Consider the following 22,409-nt stretch of genomic DNA (forward strand, 5'->3'; position numbering starts at 1 on the left):
TCGAAGAGTGAACAGAGTAATGTATCGATCGCGATAAACGAAATGAGTTTGCCGAGTTCCTCCGCTTCCGGCCTTTCACGTTTAACAGTTTAGTCTCGAATGGAACGGTAGCTTTGAAACGTACCTCACTTTTAATGAAACCTTTTGGAATTTTTTTCGTGCAAGGCAACGTGTACGGCGGCTTTGCAACTGTTAATTACTATCATTATGTAAAACGTCAGTTAATACGTCGGGGAAAATACACATTAAAAATACTATGTAATGTTTCTTGGCACAAGGCATCGTTTACGAAAAATTTAATTTTAATCTTTAAACAGTTAACTGCGCTCGACGAGTATACACGTCACCTTAAAGCTTGAAATGATACTAATTCTTTCAACGATGATTTATTCATTTTTTCATATAAACATGTAATTCTCCTGTATTTTGCTTTGGTTTTTCATTAAAATATACTCTAAGTGCATTCGTCTTGCGTTTTACGAGTACATACTTCGTTTTTTGATTTCATTGTGCACAAAACGAGAGATTTTTCAAACTAAATTCCACAGTTAACAGGTTAACGGTGGACAATTTCCTATTAACTCTTTGCGGATAAGACGATCTTAAACTTCTAATATTTCTTTTCATAAAAAACTGAATTATGCATCGAAATCTTTAATACTAAAAGAAAAAGAACCTTATGATGAATGAGCTAACTGTCGTTAGTCGAATAATTAAATTATTCATTCGCGGTTTTCGATTTTAGATATCGAAGCTCTTTCTGATGCAACTTTGATAGGTCTGCCTATTGCGCGCAGTTTCTACTCGATATTACACAACGTGGATCACGTAGAATCTACATTGTAAATGGTGTCGAGTAAATACTCTGATACTTAGACACAGTTTATTATGTTTTAAGCAGCTTTCTCATATATCCGTGATATATGGATACATGAAAATAACTTAATAAATAATGAAAATAACTATGTAAAAATTGCAATATATTATTTTGTAACATGTATCAAACATGTAAACAAAATTGTGAGAAACTTGATTTATAAGCTAAGTAAATTTCCTATTTTGCAAGTAGTTTAAAATTGATGAGCACGAATGGAGAATATCTTAATTAAAGTTCATTTAATTTCCGACCATAACGAATTTTTCTTTCAGCCATTGTTCATCTTAATCTATTATTTGAATCTATTAATGAAACTAAATGATACTGATAATAATAAGAAAGAACATATTAGAATATCCGCTTGAAGAATTCAAATATCCACTATGGCTGCGAATACAATCTCTCCAGCGTTTTCCCACAGCGCAGCATTTGCTTAAAGAGACTCATGAATAAGTTTTTTTAAATAGTTTTCCCGAAACTTTTGTCACCTATGTTAGATTCCTGTATCGTTTATCAATTTGCATACTCATTAATCTTCGGGTTAGTGACATAATCTTATAGTTTATGATGTACGATTTTAATTACGGCATCGAGGAAGGGGTGATCGAGCTCTCTAAGCTTGACAAATTGTCCACGATTTCATGAAACGCCAAATGTAGCAACGGTAATTAATCGCGATAAATCTTCGGCGCAGTGGTGCGATTAATCATGCCGAGATTTCTCCTAGTCGGATGTTGGGTTTGGTGTGAGAAGGATTCTTTCTGTTTTTCATGCAGATACGATTAAAGATTGAAAACTTGTTGTAAATGTATCCTCTCCTGATTTTTATAAGATAAAAAAAGTATCGTTGAAAAGTAATTCTAATCTTTTCGAATTATTTAAATCTTTTAATGTTATACTAATTCTATTTTATTCTTAATACGTTTCATAGTTTTGATTTAATAAACTTTAGGGGATATGCTAGTGAGGTTTTACAAGAAACAGAAGTTAATCTTGTAAAACTAATAGAGAAACCTTGCAGCATAAAGTTAATTTATAAATAAATGATAGGTAATTTTTTCAATTGTCATATTTGAGATGGATCTTCATTATATTTTTAGATAAAATATGAATTGTATAAGATATAGGTATTATTCTCTACTCAATATGAATTTAAATCTTGATTATGTGTTCTAATCTCATTAACAGGCAAAACTTTGCATACTGTGTGAATCAGTTAATACGTTGAAGTAAAATAAAATTGTTTTACAACCTATAGAAAATTTTAGAAAGATTAACGTTATTTTTAATATTTTTAGAGACCCATAAGCAACACAATTGAGCATTATAATTACACAATCTTCACTCCTTAAAAAACCATTTATTATTTTGGAAAGATCACTGTTTCTTTGCAACGTTACGCATATTCAACATATTCAACAAACAAAAATAGTTTAAAAACAATAATTTCATTTAATCTTATATAATTATCTTATATGTTATTTCCCATAATTAATCATATAATTACAAAATCATTTAGTTTTAGTCCATTCTTATCCGTACACCATGAAGGCTTTAATAAACTGGAATTATGAATTTCCCCCATTCGAATAACAGAGATCCACATAATAGAGACTTTAATACCGAATCCTGAGTAATAACCCACACCCCGCCCACATAGCAATTTTTCTATTCGTCTGTTAAACAGCAACCGACGTTTGAACAGTGTTCCAACCCCTGTTCAACGAGAACACAATCAAGAAAATTGGCCTTATTTCCTGAACGAAGAAAACAGCTACGGAAAACCGATATCCGTGAAACGAGAACGACGAGGAAGGGTGGGGTAACCAAACGAAGGATTTTCTGGTCCATTTATGAATTAAGCTCGCAGTGTTTTTTCGGTGGCTCGGTTCGGCTCCGCTTTGGCCATTGTCTCACCGGTTAACGACCGTTTTACGCGACCGGCAATACGACCGGTCGGCTATTGTTTGCAGTTTTCCTGACGGTTCCCATCGTCGTATTATTGCCTACATCGCATCTGCTGACGCAGAATCAGTTGGAGCACAGCTGGGCCAGTCTCGAATTTCCATTTTGCACGTTTGTATACGCAGCGAGCCGAAAAAGCCACAGGCACGGAAAACACTGCCCAAGATCGTGAAAACGTTGGTGCGGCGGGGAATAAAATTATTTTTGGGAATCGAAACCTCCACTGGGGCATCTCGGTTCAACCCCTCTTCGAACTTTCATCGTCGAAAGTTCATCGCATCAAGCTTGGACTTGTTTTATTGGAAAAAGCGAAGTATGTAAATATATCAGTATATCATCGGAAGTATCTAATGTATATCAATGTGATGGATGATAAGTGGAATGATGATTATAACTGAATTTATGGGAAGTGAACATTAGTAATTGTATGTAATGATAGAGTGTTTTAGTATTAGAAAAGTTGAAAGTATGTTATGGATTTTTATTCATTTGTAACTTACGAAGATCTTTCGGAATAATAAGATACAGATTTTTATAAGATTTTATTCTTTTTCCATATTACTTTTTTATTATGATGATATAGAAAATAAAATTCAAGTGCACCTTAATTTTAAGTTAACTTAAAAGTATTTATCTTAAGTTCATATTATTAGTGGCTCTACTATTGACAAAAAATTTCCAATTTTTTAAACTTAAATGAACATTTTTATCAATTGTATCTTTTAATAAATTCCAGTATGCAAAACTCCCGATACATTACACCTAAGTATATACGCGAAGTATTTTTTATATAAATTAATAACATTCAAACTAAACAAAAAATAATAATAGTCAAACATACCATACTAAAAATTAATACAAAAAGGGGAACTAAATATTTCTGGTCAATATTAATTAATTGCTAAGTGATTTGAAATAAAAGCATATAATAAATTAAAAATTACTATAACATATTAATAAATAATATTATAATTTTAATTACAAAGAAATGGCCGGACGATGTAATTTATTTGAAAGAAAAAAACGATGTGGAATAATATTAAACCACAGATATTGCTGTCAAGGACAAATAATTTTGAGCTTTTGCATTCTATTTTTTGTGAAGGAGATCCATTACTGCAGTTTTACCGTTCGTATTCGCGTAACAGGAAGCAAAACTTGTCTACTCCTGCAGGATGCGTTCGGCCTCTGTCAAGGCGTGGCAACAAAAATATTAAGAAATGTTACTTTATTACGACGAAAGTGATTCCGTGCTCTTAAAAAAAAGTACGCTTCTTAACGAGAAACGTGTTCGAACGAGTTCTCGGTATTTTTTTCGCGGTGCTCGCTGGTATGCAGAAAATTGTGTTCATCCAAAAAACGGAAACGAAGTTTCTTTCTTGTCCCGTGAATTTAAGATAAAAACTTATCGATTTCAGTAACGATGCTTTCCAATTAGCGAAAGGATTTTTACGGAATTAGCTTCGGTATTATCATACAGTGTTACGGGTTCTTTTTCGCACTTTCGTACATAACTTTATTTGCAAGTTCAATTATTAATTCGTTACAATGAATTACATGGTTGTATAATTAAAAAGATCATTATATATTGTCCACTAATATAATACAAAAATGTATTTCATTTTATTACTTTTTCGCTTTGCTTAAATCCTTTTATCTCATTGTGATTTACGGTTTACTTATTGTGTTTGCAGTCGTTATATTAACATTAAATAATATTTATAAAAATATGTACGTTTTATAACAACTTCTTAAATGATTTCAGATCAACTTTAGATGATACTTGCTTCATATTTTTCTTAAATCAGTATAAATATATTATATTCTTCTAAATTAATTCACAAGATCAAACACTAACTGATAACTTTGCGTTTCTTAGACGGCTTTCATCCGATTGGAATTAACGAATCTATCAGCGTTTATAAGGAACTTATTTATTTTATACATGTATACAAAATAATGATACAATCCAATAATGAATATTTAAATCATAACATTAAACCTCACTGTCCTTCAATATTTTATGTACTTATATTTTCCGTATATTTATATCCGAACTATTTATTAGAATTCACCTATTATCTCCATATGTAATTATCTTCCCATAAACACACTAAGCAATGAATAAGACCAGCTCCAAATTTAACGGAACGTAGACATAGTTCTCGTTTTCTAATCCAAAAAACCACCGCTTTAATTACCGCACCGCCTAATTACTCACGATTTTCTGAAAAAGAGAAGAGAAAATAGGTGAAACGATACCGAAGGAGTCAGGAAACCACTCAGTGTTCCTCGAATAATCAGAATCGAGACTCGTTGGGTGTCGAAACGACCATGTAAAATACTGTCGGTCGGCGACCGAGCGAAGAAGAAACAAACGAGTAGAGTTTTACTTCCACCCTAATAAATTACGTCCGGGGAGAGCTAATTTTCTGTAACTCCACGATTCCCGGGGAACTTCGTTAACACCGTGGAATCTACGAAGCGAAAGGGAGCTGACGGTGCTCCTTCTCTTTCCCCCGCGGCGTTTCTATCTCTCTTCGATCGGAGAAGATCACCGGTGTCCATTGATCACTTGGTCACGACAGACGAACAAATCCATGGCAATTAACGGCCGATTAACGGAACACCGTGGTGATTAATAAATCCTGGTGTTGAGTTAACGCCCCGACAAATTACAGCGTGTGAAATCATTTCACCGATGAACATCAAAGCTGCCGCGTCTCACCTTGCGCTGTTCAGCCCCGTCCGTTTCCGCCATCTTTCTTACAAACGTGTAAGACCACGGTCCCGATTCGCATGATTTTTTTAAACTTTCAAGATACATATCTTGGAAACCGTTTAACTAATTAATTCTGTTCAACTAATTGCTCGTTATTTTAACCCTTTCGTTCCGGACGGTACACGTAGTAATTATTTTATAATTACGATTAATGACAAAATTATCGTAATTCCAATTCGTGATTTTGTGGCAAATTCTGTTTGATCTAGAATTACTGATATTGGACTTTATTCTTGCGTTTAATCTCATATCACTTTTTACAGTTTTTATAAGCATATTATAATTGCTATTAAGTGAGTTTAAACAATCTTTGTCAATCATATTGCTGCTCATCACTTCGTTTATCTCCGTACGATCGTGGAGCAATAGCATGGTAATTGTCCAATGTAACTCTTATTTTGATTCTCTTTCCTCTAGTTCTAGTGTTAAACAGAAATAATACATGAATGAAGAAATACAACTATTTTATCTCAACATTTCACGTCTAATCACATTACATCAAATTAGTTATCGAATATTGAATTTTATCACTTTCTCATATCAAACCGAATAGCGACTGTGAATCACCCTTCCAGCGCAAACGTCTAACGTCGAGTTTCATAGCAGCTGAATTATTCCGATCCACCGTAAACCGAATGTGCCCGGCTTCGCTTGAATTTAGACCGATTATTCCAACATAAATCAACCGACTACCTACTAGGTGGCAACAACGGTTGACTAATCGCGACCTTTATCGAGCGGCGAGACGGTTCAATTTAATTAGTCGTCCCCCGACGCGACGCGGGCTGATTACCGATTCGTAAAAATCGAGTCCCGCGCAAATTGCGATTAAACGGGACAACGTCCAGGAACCTTTTGTCGCGCTTGTTCCACTCGCCCAACGCGCGATTGTTAATTGCCACGGCAGAGTTCATTATCGATCGCGATTTGCATGAGGCTGATTTATCGGCGCGACGTCCCGTTGTTGCACTCTCGCTTCGTTTGTGCGCGTTGACCTTGCACTCATACTTACGCTGTCACACCGCACACTTACTCGTACTGTCAGGACGTGGAACAATGACGAAGAATTGTCGCAACGGCTTCACAGGTTTCCAGTAGAGAATATGTAAATAGGGAAACACTAATTGGTTGGTTTAACGATGTTTTAACGAGTTACGTTGTCTTCACATGTTTGTGTGCTACGGTAATCGAAGGTACATTTATTATCCACTGAAAATCCACAGATTACAAGAAGGCTGGAAGCGCCAAGCAGTTAGTGATTTGTTTTCAGTTGCATATAAAAATTGCGAGGGCATGTTTGTTGGGATTTAATGCTGTTTTTGTGATGCGTACTCGCCAGGTTAAATAATGCGCTCGTAAATACTGAAATGCTGAGATAGCCTATATACATGAATTATAACAAAATACATTTCAGGTTGAAATAGTGATACTGGAATGTTGGGAAATAGTATAATGATAAATGAAAATGAACACTCGTTTTCCTATTTAATATTCGCAGCGTCAGTTGCGGTCATTTTCTTAAGTAACTGTATTATACTGTTATATAAAACGATCATATTATCATACTTTCGTGATACTGTCATTTTCTTCAGTACTTTCTAGATTAATTTGAAACACGTTGAACCGTGCAAAAGAATTTTTCCTGTTTATATGAGCTACTGCATATTAATTTATGTTAATCTTGAGGCAATATTAATATGTTACTCGACCGTAACTTAGGAGTTTTGTAAATTTTAATGCTATATAATTTGCATAAACATTACAGTTTTTTTTTTACTAAAAACGGTTTTACTAAAAACGATAGATACAGGTATTTTGGATCAAGCTGGTATTACAAATTTTATAACTACCCTTTCATGTGAAAAAGAAAATCAGAAACCAAAAATGAAAGCATTCCACTAAATATTTATAAAACAGAGATCACCTTAGATTTCAATACTGTTTTAATGCATTTCAATATCATCACCCTAAGTAATATTTCACCCTTTGTTATAGAACATTGGAAACTGTTTGAAAAAGTACCACATTTTAAAAGATTATAAACATTAAATCCTATTATACTAATAATAAATAAAAGAAACATAAAACGTTGAATTCTGCCGCTGTAAATTATTTTAATTCATTTCCCTAAAAGTAAATACAAGTTTACACCCAACAGCATTGAAAATAAATCAGGTCCGAAGGATTAAACATTTTATTTACATCGAAGATACCTTTGTTTCCACAAATATTGACCATCATATCTACACATCGGTTTCTAACAACAAAAACCACTATCCTCTTAAAAGAACACATCGATTTACGCAGTTCTTATCCATTTTAATGAGCAATTAATTTTTCTATCGTTACCCCTCTGGATACAAGCGTAAAACATCGACGGAATAAATCGAAAAGTAAATCGACAGAATGGATTATCACGAGCAAGGTGAAAATCTCTAGATGGATCAAAGGGATGGTTTAACGGGGAAACGATCCGGCTTTCCTGGAATGGAAAACAAAAGGAGGACTCTATTGATGACTCTATCGAGGCGGGTTTGCCCCTTACATGCAACGCTATTCCAATGTCATTATTGGTACAAACTTGTTTCTACGTTTTTATAACCGTAAACCACCTTACCCGTAAGCAATAGCTCGTCCTCTTCTGGTTTTATGAGATTTCGATGACTATCGACCCCTAGCTCATATACCTGAACATCTCTACGGAAATATGCCACTAACAACAAACACGACTCTAGAGCTCGCGGGTGACCAACTATCCCACCGTTTTATCTTCATGTAACCATTCTTCTGTTCCAGCATTCTTGCGTCGCTAAAACGTTCGGAAATCCATTCCGGTATTCAGATCGGACAGTGTCTATTAAATCACTTGATCGACGTTAATTTTCGTATTTTATTGGTCGAAGATGTTTTAAATACGACTGGGGTTGTTAGCTATGTCGGAATGAATTTTATTTTGGTAATGAATTAACACATTACATGCGAGCCATTTTGATTGCTTCAAGTTATAGTAATTACAATGAGTTTGTTTATTTATTATTCAATGTGCTTTCGGGATCTTTAACTGCAAATGAAAACGAGAAATGTATTATTACATCTTCCACGTGTAACGTGTTGAACGTGGGAATAACGAACAAAGTTGTATCTTTATTTTTTTATTATATGAAACTTTTCTTATTTTTATATTTTATATAAATATTTTATATTCTTATTTTAATAATTACGTTATTATTATATTCTGTTTTCATATTTTTATACATTATGTATGGTATCTTTTATATTCTCTCTTACAGTTAATTTTTGCTTGAACTGTTGAATCTAAGAGTTTATTATTCATTGTTAAATTAATTCTTTACTGTTCGAAATGTTTCGGGAAATTTCAATTGTAGTTTAGTGTAGTATTTTAATCATTTATTTAAAATCGTATAAAAACTATAGCAAAAACTGATGAACTACATAGCTATTAAATCAAAATTAAAAAATCTAGACATAGGTCGGAATAAAGAGGTTCTTCACATACTGTGTCTACAGTTTCTCTATTTTATAATTATTTTTTAAATCATTCTCTAAATACTTGAGTAGGCATATGAGATCAAAATAATATATAAAACGTGAAGAAATCACATATTACAATTTTTGAAGATTTTAAGGGACAGAATTCGTTTCATATTATTGGTAACTAACATAAATAAAAATCTTACATAAATTAAGGACCAGAGCTATCTTATTTTTATGTTTCATATATTGATACCTTGTACAAAATTTAATATTGAATTTTAACGTTTACAATTTTGCTGCGTTGAAAGAAATCACAACTGGGAGTGACCTCTCGACTGCATATTTTAAAATCGTTTGACGCATAGTATATTCGAAAATAGAGACGTTACAAATAACTGCATCCAAGAATACACAAGAGGTAAGCAGTTGACGCAAGTCTGTAATTACGTTCTAATGATAGCAAGAAATAAATCTAAAGAAGTCGCGCAACGGAAGAATAATTCTTTCCCTCTCATACTCATTAATTATGCGTTTTAAAAATTAGCGCGAACTTATGGGATGACCTAATACTTATCCAACGAGTTTGATCATAAAATATTTATGGTAAGGAGGAAACAATTCTCGCTTTTAATTACGGATAATTAAAGACTCTGTTAACGGAGGTAATTATGTTTTTAATTATTGCCAAGTGTTATTATTACCACCACCATTGCATAATCCCGTCTAGCGTGTCATTACGCTGGTTTTTGCATTGATCTGCGAACGTGGCTCACAGGAAAGTTAATAATGCGTTCGTTCCTCCTCATTAGTAGAAATTATGAAGTATTATTTTTCGCGCGTGTATTACGTGTTATGGACGAGATCGCGGCTGCATTATTGCCAGTCAATAATAATGGATCATTTAGATTCGTGCAGGTTTCTTGCCAAGCAAAGGTTAATTTCATTTAACATCGGAATTGTTTGTTTAACGTCCCTTCGCAACGTTTTTTGTGCCCCCTCAACCCCGGATCCAGAATGGCGTGTCTCATGAATCCAGCAAAAAACGAATACCATCAAGATTCTGTTTAAGGTTTGAAATCCACTTACAAAATTGTTTTAATCACGAAAGCTTTCGGTCGTGACAAACAGACGTGTCGTAATACCGTGTTATATTTACGAAATTAATACTCGTGAAGGAATGCAAAAGTATTCTCCTGTATCATTCAACTCGTATTTATGATTGCCAGGCAAAACCACGTAAATGTACCTTCAAGTTTTAAAAGTCACTTTCGGTTTATCGACTTTCATGTCGATTACTTCTCTAAGTAGAAAATGATTGTGTCCGTGCAACGTTTTCCTCGTGTATGAAAAAACGAAGAATACAAATTTTCCTTTCCACAGCTGTTCACGATTAAAACCGCTTCCTGTTGATCCTTGTTGTTTATGCATTCGAAGTATTAGGTATAGCGGAAAAGTCGCTCCTTTTTTTAAGATGCAAAGCAATAAGAAGCAGTCACCGAATGATTATCGAGCTGTTTTGTTTTGTTTTCCATGTGATGCGCGCTGTTTAAGGTGACAGTTTTAAAAACGTCGGGTAATTGGTTGATCAGCAGTGATTGTACAGGAAGTATGTTCGCGGAAAAAGTGTATTTACGATATTCCGTACTTTACGAGTTCCAACGAGGATATAAAGCGGTTGCGGCCGCTTGAAATTTGTGTCGCGTCAGCGGGGAGGATGGTATATGAGAACGGACATGCCGACGAAAGTAATTAACAATCTTATAATGAAAAGTCTGCGGGAAAGTGGAACAACGTTCTGTAAGCAACTGGTCTGCGCAAATCTTTTTTTACTAATTTTCTGCCGACACTTGCAATTCGTCTAATCGCAGTCGGAGAAAAAGACGAATAACACTTGAAGTTTTCAATTTTTCTAGATTTACGTTTTACTCTGACTTTTTCTCCCCGATCGATAGGCATAATTTCCAATCTTTCGGTAATTACTACAACCGCATTCGATCATTTAATGGCAATACTGTTATTTGCAATTTTTATAATGTCTCAGAAAGTGGTGGTTAGCATCGATAAATACTAAAACCTTTTCAAATTTTATAACTCATTTTCATACAACCTACATTTACTTTTTATTCATACTATATATGAAATACGCGATACGGAAAATAAAGTATACTCTCTTAAATACCCATTGAATATTCATTAGACTCACTGTTACATACAAAAATGTGCACCTGCATAGTCATCAAACACTTTCTCTCTTAATTAATCAAGAAAGACAAGTTAATTCGTTCGTGATCTCTTTCGCTAACCCTATCTATCCTCGCTTATCCAACCAACGATTCTGGCATTTCATTCAATCATAGCATCAGTAACAGTAATAACTACATTCTACCAGCGATCATCGCTGCAAAACGTTCACTGCATTATCTCTATCCTTGCTTATTGCATCGCGAGTGTTTACGTTCGAAGTATCGCCCAGTTATCAGATGAAAATCGACTGGTCTTCACTTAAAAGCGAATAGAACTTTCCGTGGCACTTAATTTAATGCCGGCCATCGAGCTGAATAATGAAGAGCTGGCGCTGACAAGATCCTCGCTGCGTTATCGCCTGAAAAACGCCGGGATCACCTCGCCAAACTCCATCTAACGAGCAATCGTGGCTGACACTGATATATGCGTAAAAATGTGTGAATAAACAAGCATCGCGATGAAAAAAAAACGCTTAAAAGGGTGATCACGGGATAGTTCAGAGCCTGTCCGTGCTCGACACAATCAACTCCCTTTTTAAGCGGCCGAGCGAACGCAATTGCGATCGGTTACGTCACTCAAGCCCTAATCAAATGCATTCAACTAGCGGTGTTGCAGCGAAGCGAACGGTCTTATCTATCCACCAGTCCGCGCGGGATGCGCATTTACATCTCTGTCGCGGCGTATAGGGACCGTTAAGTACGCCGATCGGCGCGATCTAACAAAGACATCATCGCGGAGGAACACGGGAGGCGTACTCAAACACGCCCTAACCGTTCTCCTCCGACTTCACGACAGCCCCAGCCAATTCAGCTTCTATTGTGAACTGTCAGCAAGTCATACACGTGGGCACGTGGTTTACGATGCGTCAGTATAACAAGCGTTTTGAGTTCCGACGCTAGAACGATAAATGTCCTTCTAGCGTTCTGCGGCGGAACGCTTCTCTTCTCCCACACCCGATGAGAACTTCATCTCGCCTTTGTGACGCGTTCCAGCGCGAGAATATTTAGTATCCGAGTAACTGAATGTTAAACTCTGGTTTTTTATTCAGTTTTAACCCCTTGCCATATGATTTGTTTCTTAGCTATGTTCGATACAACTACTTTATCGTTAATTATTTATGAGGAAAAGACACAATTTTTATACTTATTATATGTTTATGTTTACTTTAAATGTTAACACGTTCAGTGCCACGTGTACCACATATGGTATACGCCAATTTTTTTAAGAAAATATTTTTAATGGATACATAGTCACGGATAGCGGTATATATTACAAAGTGAAAACAAGTGAAAACATAAAGAAACAATATCAAAATACATAAAAATTACTAAAATCGTGAATATAACTTATTATTTTATTTAAAAAATCAGTACAGTTCATAAGCAAAGTATAACCGAAGTTTCCGTGGCACAGAACTTGTTAATGATTAATAATAGAAAAGTAATATTTTATTTATATTTGATAAATATAAATAACACTTAGATTTCTCAAATTCAGTTTGAAATGTTCGTCGCGAATTTGACATGGTATTCTAGGTGAAGGGGTTAACACTAACATTACTAAGCAATTGAAGTGACTTATTTCTAAGTTTTTATAAAAAGTAAAATAATATATTTGTCAAGTTATTTTACAATTTTTCGCAAAAGCATTGTTATAATTTCAATACTTGCGAAATAAAAATTTTATAATGGATCAATTTATCCTGTCTGGTAGTTTTAGTATTAATTTAAAATTGACTTTTGTCGTTTGAATTTATGTTGCTTGGTTTAAGTGATTTGGAAATATTTGTTCTGAGTTAACTCTGTTTATTGGTATATTTGAAGTATTATTTAAAGAAATTAATTATGAAAATATAATAAATACTTTGCAGGTTGTTTTTTATACATGTGTGGATTGATATTTTAAGAATGTGTTGAAGAGATCTTAATATGGAAATTAGGAGAATTGATGAAATTATATTTTGAAGTATTTATATTTTGAACTATTTATTTCAAATTACATAGAATGCTCTTCCTTTTACAATAGGTCTATAGATTCGAAAATTCTTGAGATTTTATTCTTTTTACCTGAAACGGGATGACAAAACAAGTAGCAGAATGTAATCTGGTATTCTTATTTCATTTAAAAAGATATGAAGTGTTTAAAAACGGTTTTAACTTCGACATTGTGTTTGTAAATTTGCTTGACCGTCTTCCGAGCAGACTTCTCTTTACTTATAGTTATCAGTCTTTAAATATGATGTTGAAGTTGCAATATCGTTTGATCTAATCGATTTTTTATACCAGAATATTATCTCTATTTTGTAAAGTTTCACAGGTGTGATCTCAGCTGCGTGGGATAACCTGTATAACTTTTATCTATTGGCCACATGCAAGCTTGAAATCGTGTGGTAAGCAACTTTTACCATACAACCAGTATCTATCACCACTGTCTTTTATAAGTAACAAAATTAACAGTAAATCATATAAAATGGCAGTCGAAATCCCATTACATTAGGTTGTTGCATAATTTTCATCGCATAAAACATACTTTCTAAATGACTTCAACGATAATTTATTAGATCAAATAAGAGTATATAAATACAAAAGAAACCATGCAACAACATAATATCGCATTATTTCCAGAATTTTTTAACATCTCACTGACCAATCACGAATTATCTCGTACTTCTACGATCCGGATCGTTGTCGAGTTAAGTTGTATTTGTATTTACATTAATTTATATCCGAGGAGTCATTAATTTGAGTCGTTAAATCATTTTAATATGATATATGCAAGTAAAGTACATATACCAAAATATAAAGATATATTCGTTTTATTTCCGTTTGGGAAAAAATGGCCGATTGCACGGAAAAGTTTCCGATTGAAATCTCCTGTCAGCCAGTCTTAACTATTTCTCCAATGTATCCTTAACCCATTATGATATCTTCCACAATTGTGCTTGATAAAACTACTTTATCGTCATTGATTTTTTAGAAAGAGAAGAAATATCTTGCTACTTATTTTATATCTACGTTTACTTCAAAGGTGAACAATCGATAACAGAAAAGTAATATTTAATGCATATTAAAAAAAAAGTAAATAACATTTAGATTTGACAAATTCAGTTTAAAAAAAAATCGGAAAAGAGTGTTAACTTCTTCACCCACAATACCGTATCCGACTCGTGACGAAGATTTTAAACTGAATTTGAGAAATCTAAGTGTCATTTATATTTTTCAAATATAAATAAAATATTACTTTTCTATTATTAATCGTTAACCTTCGAAGTAAACGTAGACATAGAATAACCATAAAAGTTGCGTATTTTGCTAATAAATGATTAACGATAAAGTAGTTTCATCGAACATAACTAAGAAATAAATCCTACTGCAAGGAGTTAAAACACAAATGAACCAAAATATCAGAACCCTCCACCAGATCCAAGGAAATAAGAAAAACACCGAACCACAAACTGGGCCACGAATCGTCCGTTAAAAAGAAATTTGTCGGAAACGGGTTCCGCCCACGTGTGCAATTAGGCACGCGCGAATTAACCTCCTCGAACGAACGGAAATAATATATCGAGTGGTAGGTGGCAAACGCGTGTGGCCGTTCATAAAATAAAGAAGAAATCCGGGGAACAGCCGGGGCCCTGGTTCAAGGGGGCTGGCGGTTGTCTCGTTGAACTCGGGAACGGGCTGCCATACATCATTTCTCGAATCTCTCTCTCTGTCTCCCTCTCCTCGCGCCGCAAAACTCACTGGGCCGAAACTCGTGTCCGGCGAGGCGTCCGAGAGTACGCGGCCGTTTATTCATAAATCAGGGGGGGTCCGCCGACACAAAAGATCGGCCAGGCCGTCGGCGTAACCATAGCAAATCGTGACCATCGATTATACCGATAATGTCATAATCCGCGGCCACGGACGGCCGAGTATTTCGCGCGGGCAGAAATTTGTGACCGCTCTCGCGCGCAGACGGGATTATGCTGGTTTTACATTGGCCCAGTAGCGCTGTGCTCTACTGATCCACTTTAACATGGGACTGTGACTAGAATAATGTTCCTTTTTATACACTTGACTGTCGATTTACTTGAAGATCTATTTCTCATGGAGTCGTTTCCGAATGAAAATTGTGTAAATAGAGTCTGTTGGTATACGTGAAAAAAAAATATTGGAAAGAAAAACTAGTATGGGTTTTACAAATACAGATTTATTTCACGTAGTCGAACGAAAAGAAATACTAATAGTGACGTTTTAGGAAAGAAAAGTACATTTTCTTCGGTGTTACTGAATTTAGTTTGCGTAAATTAACCAGTTAACTGCGTTTGACGAGTATGCACGTTATATTAAAGCTTAAAATGATACTAATTCTTCCAACGATGAATTCTTTATTTTTTCACGAGGGATTTTTGAAACTAAATCGTACAGTTAATAGTTAAAGTAATTTAATTTATCGTGGAAAAAATGAGTCTCTCGTGAAAATGTGCCGCGTAAAATGGGGCCCAAATGTAGTTTGAAGCGTTTGCAATCAATTACTTATAGGAAATGTATGTACTGCATATCGTTCAGGAAATGTGCCATGAAAGGAATGTGGCTCTAATTGGTCAGCTTCCATTTCTTCTCATGTCATTGTCGGTGCTGATTTGCTATTCGACAATACGGTTACACGTAACCAATGAAAGTTATAAACAGAACACATAGCGAAAGGTACCATGCGCCATCTCAGGGCTCATCTCCAGAATAACAAACAGTAGTTTACGTGATCTTATGTGACTGTTTACTTCGAAGATTGATAATTGATAATAGAAAAGTAATATTTAAGTTTCAATTCAACTGAATAAAATAATATTTATGTTTCTTATGTTTGAAATTTCTATTAAAAGCATTTACACGATTTTTTAAGCCAAGGAGTTAATCCAGTCCAGAATAGGTTCAAAGCTCAGAGTAATTGCATTAATTAAATGCTAATACTACATTTAATAATATTAATAATTAACAGTGATCAATATTATTAATAACATCGTAATACTAGTACAAAATCTTAATTATTAATTAACATTAATAGTTGTAACATTAGCATTTATCTAATCCAAGAACATTTCAGAAAAGTTTCTTTTACTCAAGAGCTCAGAAATAGGAAATTATACCACTATTACTATGTACCACTCGCATATTAACTTCTTATAGTTATTACTAATTTTCGATATTTACAGAAGCCACTGCACATAGGTCGATTTCTGATTTATAGTCAATTATAAATATATATATATATATATATATATATATATATATAATTTCTGTTTCTCAAAAATGGTGGAATAATGTAGACGTCGACCGATTTCCCCTGAGAACACGTGAATAAAATCGCTTGATCCGACGACCGGACTAATGTAAACCCAGCATTACTTTCTTAGCTGCTGCTGGTCGAGGAGCTTCTTCTACCCGCGAGCCAGATGAAGCAATAGCTCCGCGAATTTGCCGGCGGATCGTTTTCGGACCGTTCCGTGAGGCAGACCGGTTGGTCCCGAGCGTGGAAGTCGAGGACAAGCATCGTTTTTACGACTCTAACTACCTTTTTTTCTGCCTCCTCTCCTCGAGCATTGTAAATTTATTATATTGTTCCGACCGTGGAAGATTTTCTGCTCGGAGATCATCACAGAAGAATGTTCTCGGATTGGTACCGAATAAAAATGGATTGACGAAACGTGAATTTTGATTGCAGTAGTATGTTTCCGTGTAATGAGGCATAAAATTTGAATTTTTTAATTTTTATACTGCAGCTTTAACGGATGGGGTCATGAGACTGAGACTAAAATGAATGATATATAAATAAGAATAATAAGAGATCATTCTTTTATGTTTTTGTGCAATATTTATAATATTTATTGTATTGTATAAATGAAAATATTATATTTTTAAATAATTTTGAGTATGAACATGTTTATGATATTACTGATTGAAAAATTATAAAATTCGTACTTTTTTCATTCAGTAACAATACAAGCCTGCTTTTTACAAATAGAACAGTTCACTTTTTTTAACTACATTTTTTTACGTAAAATTACATATATCAAAATGGAACGAAAGTCAAAATAAAATTTTATTTTCTGTACTAATGAATCTATTAAATGAAAAGAAAATGAAACAATATTGCATTGCAAGTAACTTTGTTATTCATCATTTGTATATTTCCAAACGCTTCTGCGCATTACAAATACACAAGGCACCAGAAATTGTCAATATCTTCCACATTCCTCAAAGTTACAATATACCATTTATACAATATTCATATATTCAATACTCTACTACGAGTTGATAGTTAATGATTCAGCAAAAACAACATTTAATTTCTGAGATAGTATACTAAGCTGTTTATTCAGTAACGATCAAATATAACGAAAATTACACAGGATGTATCAAAAGGTACATAAAATGGCCTAACAAATTATCTAACGCATAAATCCAAAGAAAAAACTTCTCGACAGCCTCGTCTTACAAGCTTTCAATGACGCACACTTCCAGACACGATCAGTACCATCGACTACCATCTGTGTCTTCGACTTATTAGAGGAACACCCTGTAGGTACTGTGAAGCGACCTTTCCACATCGAAAATCAATTTGTCCCACGCAACATCGCCGATCCACTGATTTCCTCGGTGAACACGTCGATGACACGTTGATGCCAACCGGGAAAGCCGCGCGTCGCGTCGGGTTGTTCCGCAACCCGTTCCTCCGGAGTTCCTCCATCGGCGTTACTCGCGTTTGATCCGTCCGCGTCCTAGCGGGTTCTTCGTCGATGAACGAAATCGATATAATCTTGAAATTGCAAGCCGTTTCTCGGCTATCATTTGTTTCCCTCGTTTTAGCAGATCGTTGATTTTATCTGATAGGCAAGGTTACACGCGGCGGATAATTGTAAACATTGTCTAAAAGAGCCACGCGAACGCATCCCTCCGTACGCTAATCATATTCCCGGAGCAGGTACCGTCTAAAAATAATGCGCGAGCGAATAGTCGATCGGCGGCTGTTACCACCTTAGCCTCGCCGTTTACGATCCAGTTCTTCCACAACGCGATTTATACGATCTCAGTGACTGTCAGGGCGCTCCTAAGCCGGATCCGAGAAACATTTCGATTCTAAAGGCTAGTCCAGACTGGATGACAATAGAGAAGTAAGGGAGAGTAAGGTAAAACACAGGGATTGAAAATAGTTATAATATGGATTTCGGTTCTTGAAACAGTTATGAAAAACCGAAATGAAGAACTGAAAAATAACAGTTATAGAACCATTTCAGAGCCGATATTATATCCCTAACCAAGACCTATCTTTCAAAATCTGTTTCAGTTTTTCATAACTGTTTCAGTCGGAACCAATATATAACAGTTTTATTATTTCTTATTTTCGGAGCCTTTTCAATCCGTGGTAAAACATTAATGGTTTTCGTTGATAAAGAGCTCTTTATCGAGCTGATATTGAACGAGATAGACCTAAATAGACCTTGGTTTAGTTTGTGATCGACTGCAGATCAGTGCACAACTATTATCTACGAAAAACATTGGCATTCCGTTCTATCCTACTCTCCTCTATTTGTGGACAGGAGTTCAAAATAGTTATGATATTGGTTTCGGTTCTTGAAACAGTTATGGAGAACCGAAGTAAAGTCATAATTGTTATTAAGCACATTGTTTCTGAGTTATATCGATTTCGGTTCTTCCGGTATTATATCGACTTTATAGTTGTTATTTTTCGTTTCTGAAAGAAATGCAGAAGTGGGGAAAGTACAGAAAAGGAGAAAAATATAAAATTTCAAGAATACTGCGTTATACTGGAACAGTGTGAAGCGAGACTGTAAGTAACAAAATTGAAACACCGAATTTTGTTGTTATTATTGTACGAACTCTTTTGCATATAGTAGTACGTAGACAGCTTATAGATAAAATCTGTCAGTCTGGACTAGCCTTAACGTGAACAGGAGATTACAGTTAGCAGCGAACGATTTCTCGGTAGGACCGATAAACAGAGAGAGCGAACTGTTCTGTAGTTTTATCTTCGCGAACGGTTTTAGTGGCACCACAGTTGTCTGAGATAATCGCGTATTAAATGAAACCGGACTGATTGGTAATGTCTTATTTATCGGGCGTTGATCTAGGGTAGACACGCCGGTCGCGGCCGGTTTCGGCCACCTTTATGATTATCGTGTTTCTTGTTGTTTAATTTTAATTTTAGGTTGAACCCCGGCGCATAGCAATTAAGGGAACTTTACTTTGTAAAAAAATTTATTGATTATACAGTTAGGCAAATTCTGTTAACTCGTGAATTGGATGATTCCTTGACCGCCGATATCCAATAAAAACCCGAGTAAAGGGTAATTTTAATGGGTCCGGAGCGATTCGTTCGACGATAAATACAATTGTGATTTCATTTGCATTTGTGAGGGTATTACTGTATGATTTCACGCAAGGATCGCTTGGTAAACGAAGAAGGCAACTAGAAATCAGGTAAAGATGCGGATAAATGCAGGCGACGAGTAACGATCGCCATTCCTAAGTAACAAGTTATATTCATTTCTTTTATAATAAAGGTTTCCAGGAGAAATATATGAAAGGCCGGTCTTATTATAATACAGACTAAACGCATATGGTGATTATAATACGTGTATACACTTATTAACACGTGCAAACGCGATATATTTAACGATGATATCTGTAGTTAATGAAATACTTGTAGCATAAAACTTACGTTACCCAGATGAACAATAATATAATACCATTTTTAAGTTTTTCATTCCTGAAACATTTCAACATTATAAAGCGTACATATTTAGAAGTGAATACTAATTATAATTTTAACTAGCTAATTATAAATATAATTTATAATGTAAAATATAAAATTGTTTTACTGATTTATAATGCGTTACAATGTTATTTTATTACTTCCTCTATTATTAGATGGTAACTGATTATGTACTATAATAGTGGAAGAGGGGGAAAACAATGATATCAATGAAAAAGAAGCGATAAAGCAAATAAAATTAACGATTACAGAAAATGAAACAAAAGTGGAAATAGAAGTAGGGAAAACGAAAAGTGAAAAACAGAATATTAAAATTGAATTAAATTTGTTGTGGTTTTCTTATGCTACGTATGGCTTGAGAAGCGAATCCATTGAAACTTAAAAGGGCACCAGCGATTTCGGCTCCACTAGTATCTAAAAGTAAAAGAAAAAATTGACCAATATTATTATTTGCGAGTGTACTCTCTATCGTATGACGTACGATTTTATTTTCCTTCTGCAATTCGTTTTGACAACATGGGAAAAAACATGTCTGAAGTAAAGCCTATGTTTTTCTTGTTAAATACAGTCATTTGGAGAATTTACTTTGAAAAAAGAAAAATCGTCTAGGGTTTCGTACGTCATATGATAGAGAATGCGGTCAAAAGTAATAATATTGATCAACTTTTAATTTTCAGATACTATCGGAGCCGAAATCACTGACGCCAGTGTGCCTTATCCTACCTAACACAAACGCATGGAGACGGAGTAGGTCGTTGAATTCGTCTTCGCGTCAGCTATAAAACCGTGCGATGAAAAATACCATGATCCGTTTAAAGAAGCCAAGGTGAGCTCGATACCTCGAAAATTTTCAGATTTATAGAATATTATATGAATATTATATGAACACCGTAAAATACTAATAACCGGATAAACATCAATAATATTTGAATTAAAACGATAAATACTTGAATATTATCAACTAAATACTTTATTCGATAACTTAATGCATATTTTCGAATACTATTTATAATATTTCACAAAAATACTGTTAAGAGATTTTGCATTAATGAATATATCTGATAAAAGGTTATTGCAAAAGGGATACACAATTTCAAGATTTCATAAAAAATCATAGATGCAACATATATCATTATGATGTTATTGTATAACTAGATCGCTATTCATTTATAAGAAATTTAAAAGTACAAAGTTACGCGAATGATTATAACATGAAAGAATATATAAAATATACAAAGTATAATGCTTCTTACAATATTCCTAGGAAAAACTATTTTCCAAATTTTCTTTCTCTTTTTCCATTTATGCCTTAAAAAATTTTAATTTGCATGAAGATTTGCAGTCTAATAATAACCGTCTACATGAGTATACAAAACAACCTATACCCGTAATTTATTAGGATTGCTGCTCACTTTTGAACTATGCTTCAGACAAGATCAACATTTCCAAGAATCTACTTACAACGCTAATCTTAATTGTCTTTCTAATTGCGGTCAGTTCATAAAATGCAAATAGTACATTTCACGTGTGGCAGTAATTTTGCGAACCTCACATTTTTCTCAGCCGTTAAGCATCCTCGCTGCACGATTTAGCATGAGTCACTAAGGAAACTGGCGTCAGCCGTACGACCGTAAAGATGAAACAAGAGATCAGGCCGCAGTTTCATTTTGCTGAAGGGTTCAGGATAGACGCGCAAAGGTGTCCTACGTGTTTGGTTAAGTAATGGCGATGGAACGGTGATACAGGCATAACAAGATTAAGGGGAACTGCGTGATTTACGATATGGATTTGTAAATCGTTAACAGACCTCATGAGTGAAACAATGGCCATAAAGAAATTTGTAGAATTTGATCATTAACCCTTTGAATGCCAGGGGCAATTTTTATACATATTCGAGAAATGCCAAACAAACAAAGACACATGATTATAAACTAAACTTTATATTTCAATTTTGATCTAAAGTTCAGAAAATTGTTACAAAATACTAAAAACATGTTAGCTCCGTGATAAAAATGATATTTGAAAAAAAATGAAAAAGCGTTTATGATTGAAAGAATAATACTGCTGACATTTGTAATGTCAGAAGATATTTATAATGTCATTACTTTATAAAAGGTTTTGATCTACCTACAGCAACATTTGAAATCATTTTCTGTTAATTTAATGAAAAAATTTAAGAACATTGGGGACATGACTTTTAAAATTGAATTTAATTAACCAAGTTAACGAATGTGTATACATATACTTTTCTCAATCTTCTTCTTTACAAAA

General features: G+C 34.4%; 1 protein-coding gene and 1 long non-coding RNA gene across 2 annotated transcripts in view; both read left to right on the forward strand.

Moving 5' to 3' along the window:
- Positions 1–22,409, forward strand: part of LOC116431011 (uncharacterized) — a 244,855-nt gene that overhangs the window by 103,816 nt on the left and 118,630 nt on the right. The gene's annotated exons all lie outside the window — the stretch shown is intronic.
- LOC116431012 (uncharacterized) lies at positions 18,865–20,133 on the forward strand. The gene is made up of 3 exons (XR_012998696.1): positions 18,865–19,193; positions 19,572–19,843; positions 19,927–20,133. It is a non-coding gene; the product is annotated as an uncharacterized LOC116431012 (long non-coding RNA).

Source organism: Nomia melanderi, chromosome 5 (genome assembly GCF_051020985.1).
Source record: "Nomia melanderi isolate GNS246 chromosome 5, iyNomMela1, whole genome shotgun sequence".
Classification (NCBI taxonomy): domain Eukaryota; kingdom Metazoa; phylum Arthropoda; class Insecta; order Hymenoptera; family Halictidae; genus Nomia; species Nomia melanderi.